The following is a 22,095-nucleotide window of genomic DNA, read 5'->3' as shown; positions in this document are numbered from 1 at the left end:
TAGGTAATGGCCCACCCCCTCCAAGGACTTACCAATACCATCCAAGGCATGAAAGCTTGGTGGGTCACCTTGAGACAATCCCTCACTCTCAGCCATAGTCTATCTCACAAGCTTGTTGTTGTGGGTTCAAAGGAGCCTTTGGTATGTTCACGGCCTTGAGCTATTTAGAGAAAGAATAAAGGTAGATAACCATCTAAATAATAATAATGAAAAATAAATAAATACATCAAGCACCAGGCCACGTGTGTTTGGGAAATAACTACATGTGCTGATAGAATCCCTTTTTAGGCTAATTTCCCAAAATCATTGAGCCAGATGATTTTCTACCTTTCTACCTTTGTGGTTTCAGTGCCTCTCCAACTGGGACATCCTGAAGCCAATTTTTTTCCCCTAGATCACATCACCACTCCTGAACCAGCCAATTTCCCAATTCTGGAGAAATGTACTTTTTCCATGGTGCATCAGGTGTTCGATCCCAGGTGTGGAGGCTGCTGACATGGTAGTGATATGCACTGGGGTTGAACCCCACTCTTTGTTCCGGGGTTGAACCCCACTTTTGTAATCTCACCCCCTTAGTTCTTCCTTAATGAGAACTATCTCTCCCTTCTGAGAAGCCTGAATGAGGGAGAGACCCTTGCAATGGCCTCAGGGCCATCCATCCACCCAATCCATTCATTTCCAGGCATTTTGAGCAGAGCTTCCCAGCACTGTTGTCCAGACTCACCAAGGATGCTGAATGTTGCTATGGCAAACTCCAGACAATGAGTTTAGGAGGGGTCTCTGACATCACAAGCCAAGGGCTTTGATTGGCCTGGACCTAAGATTTGAAAAATAATCACCAACTGTCTGCCTTCACCTTGGGTAGGAGGTTGGCTTATGAACTGATTAGCTGGCTCTTAAGGGGCTTTTGCCAGTGAGCCCTGAATCCTCATCAACCAGAGCTCATCCATCTGAATGGACAACTGTCCATTGGCTGGAGAGCTGGGAAAGAATAGATTTTTCTCCTTGTTTGGGGGTTCTCCCTTGTATCTGGAATTTATTTTTTATTTTTTATTTTATTTATTTTATTTGATTTGTCAATTGTTTACAAGATAATAAGTATAAGTGTATACATAGTTATGAATAAATAAAATGGGTACATATAAGAAAAATAAAAGAAAAATAAAAGAAACAATAGGACAGGGACGGTAGGCACGTTGGTGCGCTTATGCACGCCCCCTACAGACCTCTTAGGAAAGGGGTGAGGTCAATAGTAGACAGCCTAAGGTTAAAGTTTTTGGGGTTTGGGGAAGAAACTACAGAGTCGGGTAGAGTATTCCAGACATTGATCACTCTGTTGCTGAAGTCGTATTTCCTGCAATCAAGCTTGGTGCGGTTAACCTTGAGTTTGTATCTGTTGTGTGCTCTTGTGTTGTTATGGTTGAAGCTGAAGTATTCATTGACAGGTAGGACATTGCAATGTATGATTTTATATACCATGCTTAAATCAGACCGAAGATGGCGTAATTCAAGATTTTCTAGTTCTAGAATTTCAAGTCTGGTGGCATAAGGTATTCTACAATGAGTAGAGGAGTGGAGAACTCTTCTTGTAAAATATTTCTGGACTTTCTCAATTGTGCTAATATCAGATACGTAATGTGGGTTGCAGACTGATGAGCTGTATTCGAGTATTGGTCTAGCAAATGTTTTGTATGCTCTAGTTAGTAGTGTGATATTACCAGAGAAAAAGCTACGTAGGACTAGGTTAACAACTCTTAATGCCTTTTTGGCTATGTAGTTGCAGTGGGCTCTAGCACTTAGATCATTAGAGGTGAGTATTCCAAGGTCCTTTACAGAGCTTGGATCATCAACAAGGTCTTGACTATTCAGCTTGTATTTTATTTTCTGATTTTTTTTGCCAATATGTAAGACAGAACATTTATTTGTTGAGATTTGAAGTTGCCATTTGTTTGACCATTCTGATACATAGTCAAGAATCTAGTATTAGAGATCCAGAGGATCAAGCTTTTCCTTTACATGCTCAGATGAATAGGTGTTAAAATAGAAATATGGGAAGGATTAAATATTATTCACTTTAAAAAGACCTTGGCTAAAGAAACACATGGATTAAATTTTGTACAGTCCATAACCAAATACCCTACAGTGTTCCTCAAGTTACAACCATTCATTTTGAGAAAGTTCCAGGTTCCCATCATGGTCCTGAAAAAGGGGATTTATGATGGGTCCTCCCAGATATGACTGTAGCAGCACCCCCATGGTCACATGCACAGGACTGGGGTGCATGGCAATTGGCATAGATTTATGTCAAGTAACATCAATGAGAAAACTGCCCTTATTAATGATGGCAGGCTTCACTAAACAACTGCAGTGATTTGCTTAATAACCATGGCAAAAAAACATTGTAAAACTCAATGTAACTCATTTAATGACCATCTAGCGTAGCAGTGGCAATACTAGTTCCAATTCTGGTCCTAAGTCAAGGACTACCTTAAGGATGTAGCAGCAGGCCTGGATTTAAGCACAGGTGGGAGATCACTAGGAGATGCCAGGGTGAGGTTGATTGTAGCCCTTGTTTTTGGCTTGGCTTGGATCCCTAGGATTTTTCAGTGCTCTGAGCACCTCATACATCATGTCTGGGAGGTTTTTCAGCCCTGCTGACAGTGCTGCAGTGACTAGTAAGGTTGGGGGTAAGGATGGGGCTTCACCTGATATGAGTGGGGCTTACCCGACTCCTCTGGCACACTAGGTGGCAAGTCAAAGGAAGGGAGGGAAATAATTACTTTTCTTTTTCAAAAGGGCAAAAAAAATACAAACTAGTCAATGCAAGAAGCCTTGTAAATAAAATACCTGAATTTCTCCTCTTACTACTCATGACTATGTCTATACTTATACCTGTAACCTTATAATCGCCTGACTAAATAAATAAATAAATAAATAAAAAATACACAAATAAATAAATAAATAAATAAAACGCGGCTATTCCTCCAATCCAACTGTGGGGAGAGAGAGTGCACAGGTGGTATTCTCTTAACTGAAACATTTTTAGAAATTCTTAAGGCTGTCTTGTACAAAGCAATACTCTGGATAAATTTCCATAACATTGCAAATACTCAGACTGGATGGGAATGTTGTCAACCGCAATCCCAACACCTCAATTTTGTGATCACAAAATTGAGGAATAGTGAAATAGATTTTAAGGCAATTGTATATGTATCATTTTGAAAGAAAAAGAAAGAAATAATATATGAAAGTATTAGAAATTCAGCAAAATTAGTTGAAACCGAGAAACATTTATGCAGCAGTGTTTTCTGTGTGCCTTCTGATCCATGGTTCTTTCAGATTATCTCCTGCTATCTTATTTCTATTAATACAGATGAAGTAGTTCTTATGGTTATTTGCAAAAGTTATTTTTATATACTTTTTTATGTCTTCTGTATTGTCTATTTAAGTTTTGGTCTTTTATAAAAGCTTTGGGCTTGTGATTAAAAAACCCTCATGCCCCCCTATGGTCACATGGTTGCAGATTGGTTGCTGCTGCACACTGCTGGCTCATATTTAGCTGGTTGGTTATCTATCTTATCTGAGTCCAAGAGATGGAAAGCAGAAGGCAAGAAAACTATGCTGAAATCAGAAAAAAATAATTATTGGTAAACCCATTATCTGCCCTGTTTAAAAAAAGCTGACTGTATTTGTATCATGTTTATCTGTTATATTTGAATAGGAAAGGTGAGTGGTCAGTGTTATTTATTTAATGTCAAATAATATTTTTATGAGACTCATAGAGACTCATTTTTCCCAGCTTGGAAATCAAATGATCATGTCTATAAAAATATTGTTGTCAGTATTGTAGCTTGACTATAAATACAAATGTTTAGTTTCCTAGGTTTGTCTCATTTTCTGAATCTCCTTCCAGATCTATTAAACACATGGAATGAACAACCTGGAAAATATCCTGCACCATAGTGAGCTATTCAAAGATAAGGTATGTGAAGCAAGACTGAATGGTCCCTGAGTATCTCTACTATTAATTGTCCAAGTGGTAGAGTGCCTAAATTTACATTCTGCTCTGGAATAAAATGATTGCTTTGTTCAGAACTGCAGTTGAAACCTTACTGAAAATAAGTCCCATTATTTTGAATCAAATTGTATGCTTTAATATTCATTTTACTTCTCATCCTTTGTTGGACTGGCAATTGTTAATATTGTTCTCTCTATATTGTAAAATATATCCTATACAATATATAGTTTTGCCAAAGTCAGTGGCTTCATTAAATCAACAAATCCAAATATGGATTTCTCTGGTAACCAGACCAATTGCTGTTCTTACAGAAAACAAACAAAGCTGTCTTCATTTTGTATTGAGAAATAAATCTTCCTGAATGTAATGAATTTTACTTCTAATTGAATGTATATTTTATTGTATACTTCACCTAATTTTATAATCTAAAAAACTGGGAAATAGTGATAAACTCTGTTAGTATGTTACTTTAACAGAAACTATAAAATGTCTGGATGTTGTAACTATCACTGTAGTAATGGTTTAAATTTGTAAAGGCATGAAAATCCTACATAACTCATTATCACAATTATAGAATGTATTTTAAAATTGTACACTGTCTCTTTTTCTGTTCTTTTTCCAGAAAGTACAAAACATGCCAGGCATTGACAAGATACCTATTAGCCTCTTTACTCCTTTTTCCACCTTAACATTTGTTATTTCAAGTGGAAATAACACCTGAATCTCTTGAGAGAGAAAGTTCTGAAGCAAGGAGATGACACTTGTGTTTCTGGATGACTTTGCTTGTCTATAGTTGTCAGATTTTCCAGCTTGACGCTTGTGTTAGTAACATTTACCTGAGCTGTCAGTATCAGAGACCTTTACAAATTCGTCTTTGAAAAATGAACAAAGATCAAACATAACACATAGTCACAGTCATAAACAAGCTGAGACCTATAATACCTTCTTTAAACTGTGCTAGATATTTAATCTATTATTCAGTAATAATGTATACAAAATCTTGCAGGAAAAATGAAGACAGCTGAGCTATTAACTATGCTTACCAGTGAATTTTGTGTGAGAATTAATGCACAGGTGGTGTTTTCTTAACTGAAACATTTTTAGAAATTCTTAAGGCTGTCTTGTACAAAGCAATAACCTGGATAAATTTCCATAACATTGCAAATACTCAGACTGGATGGGAATGTTATCAATTGCAATCCCAACACCTCAATTTTGTGATCATAAAATTGAGGAATAGTGAAACAGATTTTAAGGCAACTGTATATGTATCATTTCGAAAGAAAAAGAAAGAAAGAAAGAAAGAGAGAGAGAGAGAGAGAGAGAGAGAGAGAGAGAGAGAGAGAGAGAAAGAAAGAAAGAAAGAAAGAAAGAAAGAAAGAAAGAAAGAAAGATCCTGTTTTGCTTATATAACTCCATGAATGTATGAAAATATTAAAAATGCAGCAAAATTAATGCAAACCAAGAAGCATTTATGGAGCAGTGTTTTCTGTGTGCCTTCTGATCCATGGTTTTTTCAAATTAACTTCTGCTATCTTATTTCTATTAATGCAGATGAAGTAGTTCTTATGGTTGTTTGCAAAAGTTATTTTTATATACTTTTCTTTTTATGTCTTCTGAATTGTCTATTTAATTTTTTAGTCTTTTATAAAAACTTTGGGCTTGTGATAAAAAAACTCAATTCAGTTTTTAACTGTTTAAGTCATGAAATTTGTTTTAAATATAACAGAAGATTTTGCAGTGGTGAACACACATGTATTGTTCTTTAATAGACTATTCAGGTAATCCTGATTTTATGACTAGTCATTTTACAAACAAAGTTATATGGAAGTAAAGCTCCCCCATCTTCTAAATGGTCATGCCCCCTATGGTCACATGATTGTATTTCAGGTGTATCAACTTAATGGTCACATGACTGCATGTCAGTCGCATAGTTCTACCAATACCATTGTGGTTTGTGAATTTTTTTGTTTCTTGATAGTTGAATTTGATATTAATGATTGGTTTCTCAAGCATCCTAAAGGAAATTAAAAAGAATATTTCTTGTAGGTGGTTAAATGTAATGAAATCTTATGAGCTAAATGCCTTCAATGCAATGATGATAAACTGAGAAACTTTTGAAAAAAAAAAAGCCAAGCCAATGAAAGCAAATGTTAAGGTTGATACCCAAATTCAGTGGTCTTATTTCAGAAAAAAAGATTGCTTAGAATCACACTGTTAAATACATGTGCATGCAGACACAAATGCACACACACCTAACCACAGCACCAAAGGGCTCTTCTTAATCTACCCTCTGGTTCAGTGTTTTCCTTTATCTTCTTTATATCACTGTAAGCTTTTGCAAGCCAGTCTAAAATGGAACAGCATAAAATCCTCAGGAATTAAATAAAATAAAATAAATAAAATATAAGCTAGTCCTTCAAATATATTCTGTGTTGAGCATGCTTATTCAGTTCCATTACTTAATCAAACATCTAAATGTACAAATATTTATTTTATTTATTTATTTTTATTTATTTATTTAGTCAATCGTGCTTTAGAAAACAGATATAATTAGGAACATGATTATCAGTATGTGAAGTGGGTACAAATAATTCTTACAAAAGCATCCATAGTTAAACTCACAGGAATAAGTATTATGCAAGGATATTTTAAATAATATTCAATTCTTGAATATTGTAATAGGAACTAAGTTCCTTTTTTATCCTTTCTTTTTCCCCCAGTAATTTTTGGTCATGCTATCTTGAACCATATGCTCCAAAGAACTATTGTTCTAGATCTAGAACTTTGTTAAGATCTTGCTCTAGTTACAAGAATACCACAGTAACAATTAAAAAAATACCCCTGAAGTTAATCCTTTTTCCATACTCTGTTTTTGCAGACTCTGTATTGTTTTTAATGGACTTTTGATGCTTCTGCAGCAGTTCCACATGTAGAGTTTACAATATTATTGCTGCTATAATAAATTTTGACATCATTAAACAGTCAATATGTTTTACTGCTTTTGGAAATACTACCCATTAAAATACTTGGGAAAAATAATATTGTATTTGTATCTTTACTATTTCTCTAGTGATAATTCATTCAGTAAATTTACTTGACAGAGAATGAAAGAAGTTCAACTGAACTTTTCTCTTATGCACAAGATCCTATATTTTTCTTTAATTCTGTACACTGTTTTTCAATCATCTTAATTCACCAACTTGTAGGGCAATATAATTTCTGCTGTAGTCTCTGTATCCAGTCTGTAATCAATTCTTCAAAATTCTGTATTTTACAGTACTGTGTTCTCTGATATATATATGTGTATGTGTGTGTGTGTGTGTGTGTGTGTCAGAGATGGTATTCAGCAGGTTCTGACCAGTTCTGGAAAACTGGTAATGGAAACTTTGAGTAGGTTGGAGGTTGGAGAACCAGCAAATACCCCCTCTGACTGGAGATTTTACAGTATCCTTTCCTGCCACGCCCACCAAGCCATGCCCACAGAACCGGTAGTAAAAAAAATTGAATCCCATCATTGATGAGTGTTTGTGTGTGTGTGTGTTCTTTTTGCTCATTGTGCATTTCTAGCCTGAACAACCATCATTGCATTAGAGGAAACATACTTCATATTAGTCCGTATTGTATATGCAGTTTTCTATAATTCTCTATGATTTCTATAATGCTATTATTGTTTTTATGAATAAAAGTAGTTTCTTCATTTGTACAATACACATGATTGAAGTTCCTGTTTAAGATAGGTTGTGCTTGCTGTAACACTTTATGGTGTGTTTGCATTGACTTTGCCATGAAAAATGTTGACATGGAAGAATCTCCTATTGCTATACCTAGTAATTTAACAATAAACATATATTTATAGTGACACTCAAAGCATAGAAAGCCTAAAAGGTAGAAAAAACTCAATTGTAAAAGAGAAAGAGATCTCTGGCTCAAAAAGGTTTTTTTAAACCTTTTGTGCTGGAGATTCCGAGGTAACATTTATCAATATCATCAGCCCCTCTTACTACTAATTTGGTAAAGTTGGAAAATCGATTCCATTTTAGAAACACTAATGCGGTAATCGTTAATTTTGCTCTAAGGGCTTATAGTTAAGCAGAACATAATTCAGATTAATAATGCATATTTAATAAATGCTAGCACAATGACCAAAGAATCAGTCTGAGTTTCAGATGAGATTCAACAGAGGGTTGTAATGTCTAATCAATAATTAATTATAAAATAGTTGCCGCAATAAGTTCTTGTTGCTTGCATATATTAAAAAGAAGGAATTAGCCATATGAATGAGGGATTTCCCCACCTAACTAAAACAAATGCAAATACTTTGGCTGCTTTAAGTTGTACCCATAAACATTCCATATTATACAATTAATGCCATATTATATATAGTTATATAAAATTGTGAACTCCAATGCTGACCAAAGAAACATTCCCCCAGCTTAGGTCCTTTAGTTACAATTCCAAGAATTACCAGCAATCTTTGTGTTTGGGAATTCTGAAGAGTTACAGCACAGCCTAGGGTGCCATTTTAAGAAGTCTGCTTTAAAAGTACTGGTACTGGTACTTTGCTTGTGTGGAGTAACCATTCAAAGTTACAATGGCACTGAAAAAAGTCACTTATAACCATTTTTCACACTTATGACTATTGCAGCAACCCCACAGTTATGAGAGGCCAGGCGAGGAGATGCGTGCCTCGATGTTAAGTTGGCCATGCCCAGCCAGTCACATTACCACCAAGCCACACCCACCAACTAAGCCACACTCACAGAACCGGTTGTTAAAAAAAATGAATCCCACCCCTGGGTATACGGTATTGTCTGCTACAAGTTAATATGCTAAAACTATTGTTTGGAGCATTCTGAAGAGTGTACTTAAGGAACAATATCAGTATTTGAATGTCTTTTTCTATTATAATTCCCAGACTCCATATAAATCTGTGCAACTGTGCTTGATGCTTAAAGATGTTTATCATGGGAGACTATGAAAGTTCAAATGGATAGCAACACTCATATCCATGTACATGGCTACTTCAGCTTCAACCACAACAATACACGAGCACACAATAGATACAAACTTAAGGTAAACTGCTCCAAACTCAATTGCAGAAAATACAACTTCAGCAACAGAGTTGCCAGTGCCTGCAATGCACCACCTGAGTCTGCAGTTTCTTCCCCAACCCCCAAAACTTTAACCTTAGATTGTCTATTGTTGACCTTTGCCCATTCCTAAGAGGCCTGGGTAAGGGGCATGCATAAGCCTACAGTCCCTGTCCTAATGTCCCCTTTTATTCGTACCCATTTCATGTAATCATAATCATGTTCTAACTATATCTGTTATCTAATAAATGCTTGACAAATAAAAATCAATCAATCAATCAATCTAATAATCTATAATTTTCTAGTGAACAAAGACATACTAAAATATGTCATGGTGTATTTTGTGGACATTTTAACATTAGTGAGCTATATGCATGACAGTTGCAATATCTTACATATGCATGGAAGGTGCTGAATACAAGCCAATTAACATTTATGCACTCAAAAACATATCAAAATAAAAAAGAAATTAATCATACTTGTGTCATAATACTACTCTATACAAAAGTATAACTGAGCACAATTATAGCCAATATCATGCCCAAGTACTCAGCACACCAGGCCTCATCAAATACACCAACATTGAAATATCCAGAATGAGCCAGGGTGGTGCAATGGTTAGAGTGCAGTACTGCAGGCTACTTCTGCTGACTGCTGGCTGCCTGCAATTTGGCATTCAAATCTCACCAGACTCAAGGTTGACTCAGCCTTCCACCCTTCCAAGATGTGTAAAATGAGGACCCAAATTGTTGGGAGCAATATGCCGACTCTGTATACCACTTAGACAGGGTTTTAAAGCACCGTGAAGCAGTATATAAGTCTAAGTGCTATTGCTATCATGGATCTTATTAACCTTTGCTTAACCACATACTTTCAGTTCAATGCATGTTCAGTTCACAAATATATGAACAAATAAAAGGAATGCCCATGGGATCACTACTTTGATGACTAATAGCAAAGCCCGTAATGCAATCTATAGCACTTCCATGCATACAACTCAAAGCATTGATCTGACACATAGATGACACTTTTGTCACAATAGAAAAGGACCAATTAGGGACACAGGTATTAGCAATAAAATTTACTAGGGAAGAAAAACAACTATGCAATATATTTCTTGGATATTTTAATCAGCAGATGCAGTGATGGCAAATTAGAAATAGTTTATCATAAAACTGTCTACATCGTAAAACTGTTCCACTGTCAAAGTTACAACAACACTTCCCACAATGAAAGAAGCTGCATAAGAACGCTGTTCAAATAAGCACAAATACCACAACAACCCTGGATATCAGAAAAAGGAAACAGATCATTAGTACAACATCTTCCAGGAAAATGGACATCCACACAATTTCATAAAAAAAGTGCCTAATCACTCAACCAATGCTGCTCTGGAAACGGCAAAGGACCATCCTGTGGTGCTTCTGCCAGTGAAAATGGAACTCAGGAGAGCTGTTGGCAGAGTGCTGGAGCCATCACAACAAAAGTAACATCAAGCTGGCCACACCCACCCTGGCCACACCCACCCTGGCCATGCCCATCCAGTCCCCGGGGTCAAACTCAAACCTGATGTGGTCCTCAGTGAAATTGAATTTGACACCCCTGGAATTTCCGGGTGGCAGGACAGGGACGTCCAGAGGTGGAGAAGCCCAGCTGGGGCTTTCGAACACCTCTTCTCGCGTTTGGAGGGATCCCCAGTGGATACACGAAACCCGTAGAGCTTCGTGTCTGAATAGAGGACCCCGGGTTGCTGTTTGGGGGTAGGCAACTCCCCAGCAACGAAGGAAGAGCCTCTGAGACCAGCGCGATTGAGCCAGCTGCCAGCTAATGGCGGCTCCAAAGTCCGGTCTGCCACTGAACTGATGAAGCAAAAAGTGACTGCCTGAAAGGTCTGAGCGGAAAAGGGCAGAAGGACTACAAAGCCACGAGAGAGATCGGTCTGATTCTCCCTGTTTCACTGTGAGTAACAGTGGGGAAGCTGGAGATAAGCGGCCGGAAAAGCAGTTTGAAAAGTGAAAGGGGATAAAGTGGCTCGACACTTAGAGTGAAAGTGTGGATTGGAGGCGTTGCCGAGGAGAGAAAAAGGCGGTGGGAACTCAAGAAGCTCAGGAGTGGATTGCCATCTCGGATCTGCGCGTGAGAAGGCTAGAAGATTAGGAGAGGATTTTAGCTGCGAAGGAGGGCAGAGCGAGAGGTAGAGAGCCAGAAAAGACGTACTGACTTTTATATGCAAGATCTTTTCCTTTTAGCATTACTGCCTACAAAACTGATTTTTAAAGTGATCGATCTGAGGCAGATACCCAAAGTGACTGTGGATTGACAATTGCTGGCAGGAGGGAAGAAGAAGAAGGAAGAGACAGACGGAAGCCTGGCCAAGACTGATCGCTGATTGCTGACAGCAATTAGTCAGCACTTCCTCCCCCTGCTTCCTTGGTGCGCCCAGGAGGAGGCGATAAGACTAAAACGCCAACCCCAACTCAGATTTGTTTTCTATGGAACTAATCCTACAGATACATGCTTTGTGATTCCCTAAAATTGAAAAGACCCCTTTCTTCCTGCATTCTTTCTCTCTCTCCCTTTCTCTTTGTTCTTTCCTTTTTTTTTCTATAATAGTTAAGTATAAAGGCAAACTGCTTGTTACAGTTATTAAGATTTACAGATTAGACTCTCTTGGATATATAAAAATTTTAAGGACTGTTAATAGGGTTGTCTCAGATAAAATGGAATCTTAAATATTAATATACACTATAGGACAAAAGTATATATAGTATATATAGAGTGAGATATTCTAGAGTTGGTTGTATGCTTTAAACAAGTATGATTTATTAGGGGTAAAATACAATTAACTCCGGTATTTGAATTCAATATAGAGAATAATACATAATACATCAAATGGTGATTTGAGATAACATTCTTAACATAGTCCAATTGCAAAAACAAATTTTATCAGAGATGACTTCCACAACAACCACGGCCCTGAAAACAGGAAGGAAGAACAACCAGACCTTGATGACAACTCTGGCAACTGCCTCCCCAACAACGCAGAAAACTATAGAAGAGACTTTGGTAGGAGAAAAACAACCGACTGTTACTAATGCCAACCTACAAGCGTCATTATTATCCCTGCAAGAATTAATGCAAGAATCAATGTCTAGAATGCAGGAGATTATGATTAGGAATCATAATGAGACCAGAGCAGATATTAGCGAACTGAAAGAAGAAATGAGTAAATTAAAAGAGGAGATGAGAGTAGATATACAGAGAGTTGAAGATAGGGTCGGGACAATGCAATTGGCCATGGAAAGAACTGAATTAAAAATAAAAGAAATAGAGAAGAGGACGGAACAAGCGGAGAGAAACCTGGAAAGGACTGAGGAAGATTTTAAAAATGTAAATAGAGAAATGGAAGATTCCTTGGTCCAACTTGAGATGGACAGAGCAGCTGCATACTTAAGGTTCCAAAACGTGGAGGAATCCAAAAATGAAGAATTAGAACATTTAATGGCAGGTTTGTTGGCTGAACTACTTGGAAAAGAGAAGGATGACTTACTCAAGGAATTTGATGAAATCTATAGGGTGAACACCAGTTATGTAAGGCGTCACAATTGCCCAAGGGAGATCCATATCCGCTTTTCAAGAAGATGCATGAGAGACCTAATACATAGAAAGGCCAGAGATGAGAGAATATTATATAAGGGCAAAGAGATCATAATTCTCAAGCAGATTCCAAGAAAAGTGAGGGCCATAAGGCAAGAATATAAATTTTTAGCCAATTACTTAAATAAAAATGAAATCTCATTTAAATGGCTAATCCCAGAAGGGATGCTAATATCGTGGAAGGGAAGAAAAATTAAAATAGATTCAATAGAACAAGCACAAAACTTCCTAGAACAGCTAACAACCACGGAGGATCAACTCACTAGGGAGAAAATCCAAAGGAATATGCAGGAAGATCGTAACCGCCACAGGAACAAAGAAGAAAGACCTGTCCAAATTCAAGGGAAAGACAACTTACAACGAGAAAGAGAAGAAACAACTTCATATCAATCACAAGAAGAGAGCCGTAGAGTTACGAGACAAAAGCGAGGCAGACTTAAGTAAATGGACGAAGGAAGGAAAATTCTTTCCATTAATATAAACGGCCTAAATTCAAGAGCTAAAAGGAAAAGGATTCTAACCAAACTAATAAAACAAAATGTTGATATAATTTGCATACAAGAAACACACATTAGGAAAAGTGAGGAGAAATTCCTAGATTGTCCGAAACTGGGAAAATTATTTACAGCACCAGCTGATAAACACAAAAAGAAAGGTATTGCAATCTATGTGAGAGATGACTTAAAAGCGGAGTTAATCTGGGCGGACCCTGAAGGAAGAACTCTGGTGGTACAAATTTCGATTAATGGCATTACACTCTTACTGGTAGTAATCTATGCCCCAAATGATGATCAAGGTAAATTTTTAAACATCTCCATCAAAAAATAACAGAATTTGAAAATGGTAATATTATTTTGATTGGCGATTTTAACTCTATTGCTGACTATCGGAAGGATCATAGTAATAGGAGTAAGAACAAAAAAGGAAATAGAGAATTCTCTAAGCCATGTAAGGATATGTTGAATGAAATGAATCTGGTAGATATCTGGAGAAAATTAAATCCCCAAAAGAACAGTTTACTTATTATTCTAACCCACATAAAATTTGGACAAGAATAGATATGGCTTGGATAAACGGTGAATTATTTAATGAAATCAAAGATAGCGAAATCTTACAAATGATTGGGCTGACCACAACCCAATTCAAATAACCTGGAGGGGTAGAAGAAAACCAAAGAAAAGATGGACTTTTAACACTCATTTAATAAAAGAAGAAGAAGAATATACTAATAAATTGAAAGAAGAACTGAACTTCTTCTTAAAGGAAAATAATAATGATCTAACTTGAAACAAAATATATGGGACACATTAAAAGCATTTATAAGAGGTATAACAATCTCTTACAATGCTATGAGAAATAAAAGAAAGTATGCCCAACAAAGTAACTTACAACAAGAAATTAAGGATTTAGAAACCCAATTACAAAAGAACCCCAAAAACCAAAGAATACAGAACCAGTTATTAACAACTAAACATAAACTAAATTTACTGGAACAAGAAAAATTGGAGATTAGTCTGAAAATGACTAAACAAATCTACTTTGAGCATGCAAACAAGCCAGGGAGATGGTTAGCCCACAAACTTAAGAAAACGAAAGAAAAAGATTGATACACCAATTAATGGATGAGGGGGCAATATGCAAGAGGAGATAGAGAAGAAAAAGAGATCACTTCTAATTACTTTGGGAAATTATACAAAAAGAAGAAGTCTCTGAGGATAAAATAATGAAATACCTGGAGGAAGCGAATGACAAAGCAATTGGAGAGGAAGAGATAGAATTATTAAACCAAAATATAACATGGTCCGAACTGAAGTCAGCAATAGAGAAGCAAAGTAACAATAAAGCACCAGGACCAGACGGGATACCGGTAGAACTTTACAAAATTATCATAGAACAAATTGGACCACTGATGCTGGATGTATTTAATGAGGTACTGTTAGCAGCCAAGATGCCGGACTCGTGGAGGGGAGCCTTAATTTCGCTGATCCCGAAGGAGGACCTTGATCATAGACTTATTAATAATTATAGACCAATTTCGCTCCTGAATGCAGATTATAAATTATTCTCTTCTATAATAGCCAATAGATTAAAACAGGTTTTAAATACTTATATCCATGAAGATCAAAACGGATTTCTCCCATTTCGACAAATTAAGAATAATTTAAGAACAGTGATAGACATTTCAGAATACTATGAAGCCCACCCAGAAAAACAATTTGCATTTATGTTCTTGGATGCTGAAAAAGCATTCGACAACTTAAATTGGCATTTCTTAATTCAAAAAATATATAATATGAATCTTGGCACCAGATTTGAAAATGTCATCACTACAATTTACCACACTCAACAGGCAAACATTCTAATAAATGGGGAACAAACTGGCCCGATAAAAATAGAAAAAGGGGTAAGACAGGGTTGCCCTCTCTCCCCTCTGCTTTTCATATTCGCTCTAGAATCTCTTCTGGCGTACATTAGGCAAAATTTGAGAATTAGAGGTTTGAGGATCAAATCAGAAGAATATAAACTACAGGCTTTCGCAGATGATTTGGTTTTTTTCTGGAGGAGCCCATAGAAAAAGGACACAACTTATTAGAAGAACTAGAACGATTTGGAGAAGTTGCGGGATTTAAAATAAACAGGGAAAAACAAAATTAATGACTAAAAATTTAACAGGAGACCAGAATAAAGAGCTAGAGACAACAATGGGAATACAAGTGACAAAAAAAATTAAATACTTAGGAATTTGGCTAACTCCACAAAGCAAATCGTTAAAAGAAAACAATTATGATAAACTTCTCCAACAAACTAAGAAAGACTTAGATTTTGGAGCAATTTACAACTTTCCTTATTGGGCAGGATTGCTTTGATTAAGATGAATATTCTGCCAAAATTTCTATATTTATTCCAGACAATACCAATTAAACTAAATAAAAATTTTTTTACGGAACTAAACAAGATAACATTGAATTTCATTTGGCAGGGGAAAAAAGCTAGGATTAACGTAAAAGCCCTACAAGATTTGAAAAGCAGAGGAGGGTTAGCCTTGCCAAACTGGGAAATATATCATGACAGCCACCCTCCTATGGATAAAGGATTGGGTGAACCTAACCAACAAAAGAACACTAGTATTAGAAGGCCACGATATGCAGAAAGAATGGCATGCCTTTCTGTGGGAATCTGGGAAACCCAGGCAATCATATTTCCATAGGCATCTTATCAGGGACTCTTTATTAACTAATTGGAAAAAAGTACGTAAAAGATTTATTTAAAAATACCGATTTGGATATCCCCAATGGAAGCGATAGTACACCTAATAATTTGGATATAACCAAAATGATTAAGTACGAAAATTTATTAGACCCACAAGGAAAATTGAAAACACGACAAGAACTGCAAGAGCGAGGATCTATAATTGATCAGTGGGTGTACCTACAAATTCATAGTAAATACAAACAAGACATTAAGGAATTCGGAATCTACAATAAATTACAGACCCTAGACAAAATTCTACTAGGACCAAGTAAAAAAATATATCTAAATTTTACAAATATTTATTAGAAACAGAACTAGAACAAGAAATTGTCAAGGGAAATATGATTGCGTGGAGCAGAAATGTGGGTCGGAGCATTACCCTAGCAGAATGGGAAAAGATCTGGAACAGGAACATTAAGATCACAAAATCAGCAGCTTATAAAGAAAACTTATATAAAATGTTTTATAGATGGCACCTGCCCCCTTCGAGATTGGCGAAGATGCACCAACACGAGCCCCAAGTGTTGGAAATGTCAACACATAGAAGGTACCTTCTTTCACATGTGGTGGTCATGCAAGGAAACCCAGAAGTATTGGCAAAAATTAGGCACTGGCTAGAGGAAATAACCATGGAACAAATTGAGTACAAACCAGAGTCCTTCCTTCTAGGAATTTTTGATAAACAAATATCCAAAAAGTCAAAGTATATTACAATCCACATCTTAACCGCGCCAGACTGGCATTTGCCCAGTGCTGGAAACTACCCTCTATCCCCACTGATCTTATGGTTATTCAGAAAATCTTACAATGCGCGAAATGGACAAACTAACACAAGCATTAAAAAATAAAGAATCTTCAACCTATTATAGCAATTGGAATCCTTTGTACATTTGGCTTAATCAAAGATAGATCACCTCTAAGAAAATTAAGGCCGAGGCCTCCGAGGCAGAGATAAAGAAAAGCACTGCCGATGATAGTCTGGAAGAAGAAAAGACCTTACAGACAGTCACAAAAATATGGTTTTATTATAAATGTTTTCTCTACTTCTGTTATCCCCACTTTCCCCCCACCCTTCCCTTCCCTTTCCCTCTTTCCTCTCTCAAGCTTTCCTCTCTTTCCCTCTTGGCCCATGCCAAGACTTGTTCATCTTTTTGTTGTATATACTTTGTAGCTGTGTTGTCGTTGACTTTTTAAAAAGTAAAACTAATAAAGTTTATTAAAAAAAAAAAAAAGAATTTGACACCCCTGACCTAGATGATTCAGAATCTTCACAGACATGCTAAAACTTTAGTACCAATTTCATTCACTACTCAGAGTAGTATAAAAATAGCTACAAAACAACTCTTTGTTGAAAGTTGGGACTTTAAGGGAATAATTGCTTTATAATTGCTCTTTTCCTAAATTGCTCTTGTTGTTGTTGTTTCTTTTTGCTATATTTATGTATTTGGTTTAGCTGCCCAATAATAAAATGCAGGTTTCTGCACTACTTCAATTGTATACATTTTTTAATGCAATGTTTTCTTATTTATGGTTCAATTTCTTAATGCTTTATATTTTCTTGATTTGACTATATTTTTATGATTACAATTTTAATAGTATTTTTGCAACCTGCCTAGAGCTATTGTGGAACTATTTATTTATTTTCATTTATTTTCATAAATAAATAACATGGAATATAACACTATATAACACTAAAGAATATCTACTGTAAATCATACATTCTAACAAACATATTTCTGGAGTAAAAGACTGCAACATAGCACAGCTTCAGGGACAAACATATTCTGCAGCTTAAAAATCTGAGCATTGGAACTTTTGACAAGTTGTTTACAACATAGTTGGAGGTCAAGATCTAAGGTGTCCCACTTGAACTTATCATACGATATAATGGTACTCAACTTTTGGCTCATTATATTTCATCTTCTACCGTATTTTCTGCTTCAGCTGGACTTGCCTTCTGTATGGCAATAGCTTTAGGCACTATTAAGAATAAACTATAAACAAAAACATCTGCTAGAGAGCAACACTAAAAACTGAATAATGTCTATGTTTTTTTTGAGCTGGATAAATTCTCTGATAAATACTTAAATACACATTATATATATACAATATTTGAGTGTGTGTGTGTGTGTGTGTGTGTGTGTGTGTGTAATATGTATATATTTCATATCATCCAACACATGATAAAAACTACTTGTTCCCTAAAAATAACATTATGGCTTTGAAATGTAGATAGATCAATAGACAGATACAATAAGACAGAGGCACAAACAGACTTATATGTACATACACTCTATACACATATATACATATAAACATGTACTGTATATGTATATTGGTTATTGAAGCCAGTCAAAAGAACTGGTTTTTGCTAACTAAATTTTTGATGGTGATATTAATATATAGACTATGTTTCTCATTGTCATGCCTCTGGTGGAGACTGACTCTGAGGGAGAGGAGGAACAGCCAACAGGGAGTGGAAGGGTGGCTCCAGAGGTTGTGGAAGAGGCTGGGGAAGGGCAGAGGCCAGCTGAGCAGGCAGAGGAGGACCCAGGCCCATCCCCTATCCATTTTAGAGCATGCAGGGAGGAGATGGGAAAAACATGGTATACTCGGGAGGAGAGGGCCATGATCCTCTTCATGGGATACAGGTGTGAGAACTGCATAGGAGTTTGGACCTGCATGCTAGCAAATGCTGGAAAGAAAGAGTGTTTTATTCCTGGATAAGGTTTATCTTGGTTGGCTTCTTCCAACAGACTATACCTAGTTATCTTCTTGAAGTTTGTAATTAATTATCCTGGTCTGTCATGGAGCTTTCTTCAGTGCAGTTTGTTTTTGGTTTTTATTGCTTCATTATCCGCTCTTTGAGTTGGACTGTATTTCTTTTCTTTTCTTTCATTAGGAATGTTATTTTGGAAAGAGTTTAATCTCTAACTGTGAACAATTGAACAGTGAAGCCAAATTGAAGGCATTAAAGAACACTTATTTACATTTTGGTTTTTGTTACATTTGTGGGACACTCCGGGTCATCACACTTAGATAGATAGATAGATAGATAGATAGATAGATAGATAGATAGATAGATAGATAGATAGATAGATAGACAGACAGACAGACAGACAGATAGACAGATATAGATATAGATATATAGATGTAGATGTAGATATAGATATACAGATATATTGATATGAGTGTGTGTCTGTCTGTGTGTTTGAGATATATCTTAAATATAAAGATGCTCAGAATTGCTTAATTGAATTTAGCTGTCCAGCTCCTAAGAAGATTATTGAAACCTAGCCTAGCTATGTTACCCAGGCAGAGTCTGAGCCTCTTTATTTTTGGGAAGAAGACAATCTTTGAATTTGTGAGGTCAGCTACAGTATAGTTAATTTATGTCTTTTCTCACTAATAAGAATTATCTGGCAGCTTCACGAGGCTTCGGTAGGTGTCTTTTATACCAGGCCACTTTTATATGCCAAGATTCAATCCTGGACAGAATATTGATCCCATCAATAGATGATATCTGTGGGAACGTAGGATGCTGGTAATGAATCCATCCTAAATGTCCTTGATTTTCAATAGCTCTCAATCATTTATGCACATTTTCTCTAGTTTATCAGATTTTGCAATGAAAGTTTTCCTCCACACAGAGATCCGTATGGTAGGATGAGATTAAGACCAAATGGGTGTGGATTTTATGTCCCTATAATTCTAGGAACTTTGTATCTTTATTTTTGGATGGGGAGGCACTTCCAGCCCAGAACCTGTGTAACCAAGATTTTTCTGAACTCTTTATTTCCGCTAAAAGAGCAGTGGCAACCATGATTAGGAAGTCTTTACTTTTAAGCCATCCAAAATTCATTTGAATTAGAGGCTATGGCAAAATAATGACCAATACCTGAGTACAAATGCATATAAAGACAGAATTGAGAATGCAGCAAGACAGTAAATGCCACCTCTGCAAAATTTGAATTTGACAACATAGTTAGCTGCTGCAAGAAGATCAGACAGTTTACATTCTGTGGTAATATCATTAACCACCATCAAACAATAACATGTTCATATCCCAAGTCATTAGAAGAATATGATAAGAAAATTGGTCAACAATAGTACATCAATTAACACTTTAAGGAATTAATCTTAAATGTCATAAGTAGTCTAAATAATTTATAAATAGATTATATCAACAAAGTTTATCCCTTTTTACTATTAATACTTACAACAGTAAACTCTTAACTCTTTGATAATAGTGTATCCTCCTCTTCCCCCCAGTAAGTAAAATTATGTAAAGTATTTAGGAGATACAATAGGGAGGCAAGGGGCAAGATAATAAGAGAAGGGGTAGAAGAGAGATTACCACAGCTTCAGAAAATCAACAAACAACAACAAGGAAGTCATCTTAAAGAGAAAATAGTGCCAACTTAGTAAACTTAAGTAGTACCACGTAATAAAGAGAGCAAATTGGGTGAGCTAAAGTTCCATCTTCCAGCTAGAGGTTTCTTTTCAGCCTTCCAATCAGCAAATGGTGAAATGTGCTGACTAATCTGCAGTCCCAAAACCGTCTTTCCCAGCCTACTGTTCGCCTCTGGCTTCTTCCTCTTGCTGCTGCTTCTTTCTTTGCTTTCCAACTTTTAAATCCACATACAAATCTTCCAAAGTCCAATATAATGCTTAATTTATCTTCTCCCCAATATTAAGTAGATGTAATAGTCATGTTGTGCTCAGACCTGAGGATTCATAAGACTCAATCAATGTCAATATTCTTTCACCTCCATCGCCTCCCTCTTCTCAAATAGAGTCAAAAAGAAAGGTCCAAGAATCAAATAAAGCCCCTCACCAGTTCCGGATCTCCAATCTCCAGGTTTTAGCAATCTCCCTCTTTCCCCAAAGCTTCCCCCTCACCGGGTAAAATTTTCCCAATTGCTTTTCTGGCCGCTCTCCGCCCAACTTCCAAGAGGTGCTTATCACAACCAGGAGAGAAGAATTTATGCTATCATTCTTCTGTCATTCTACTCCCTTCATACTTCAAAGAATCCAAGATATAAACCGTTTCTCTGTTCCTGTTACTCGATCTCGCAGGCTGTCACTGCTTTGCTTATTCACTCAAGAGGCAGACCGGATTGGAAGCTGCCATAAAATGACAGCTTACTCTTTAGCGCCGAGCTCGGGAGCTTCCCTCTTCACTGTCGGGGAGTTGCCTTCCCCCCTCTGCAGCTCGAGGATCTCCACGTTGACACGAACCTCTCCGGGGTTCATGTATCCCTGGGGGATCGCTCCTGACGCCAGAAAAGGTGTTCGAAGCCTGCACCAGACTTCTTCACCTCCGTTCTCCTGTCCTGCCACTCCAGTTCTCTCTAATAATGTGATAATGTGGAGTAGGAATATTGGAAGAAGCATTACATTAACAGAATGGGAAAAGATCTGGAATAGAATCATTAAGATTACGAAATCTGCGGCGTACAAAGAAAATATGTATAAAATGTTATATAGATGGCACTTACCCCCTTCGAGGTTAGCGAAAATGAACCCAAACTCTAGTCCAAAATGTTGGAAATGTAAAAACATAGAGGGAACCTACTTTCATATGTGGTGGACCTGTAAAGAAGCCCAGAAATACTGGCAAAAAATTAGAAAATGGCTGGAGGAGATAACCAAAGAACAAATTGAATACAAACCAGAGTTCCTCCTACTAGGGATCTCTGATAAACATTTTCTTAAAAAGACGAAATATATAATAATTCATATTCTAACTGCGGCCAGAATAGCATTTGCCCAGTGCTGGAAATCATCCCGTTTACCTACAGATCAATTGGTCATTCAGAAAATATGTGACTGCGCAGAAATGGACAATTTAACCATAGCTCTTAAAAATAAAGAGTCTTCAGCATTTGATAATAATTGGAATCACGTGGTATAATTGGTTATATCAGAGATAAACTGTTCAATGAGCATAAATAAGCATAAATAACCATAAATAGCGATAAGATGTGTATATTTAAAGTAAGGTAGGAGAATTGGATCTTGTAGACTGTCAAAAAGAATATCTGTCTGGTTTTAACGTATTTTCTTTTTTCT

The sequence above is a fragment of the Pseudonaja textilis genome, chromosome 6, assembly GCF_049901715.1.
Source record: "Pseudonaja textilis isolate UNSWEBS1 chromosome 6, rPseTex1.2, whole genome shotgun sequence".
NCBI lineage: Eukaryota > Metazoa > Chordata > Lepidosauria > Squamata > Elapidae > Pseudonaja > Pseudonaja textilis.
Note: the sequence above shows the minus strand (reverse complement) of the source record.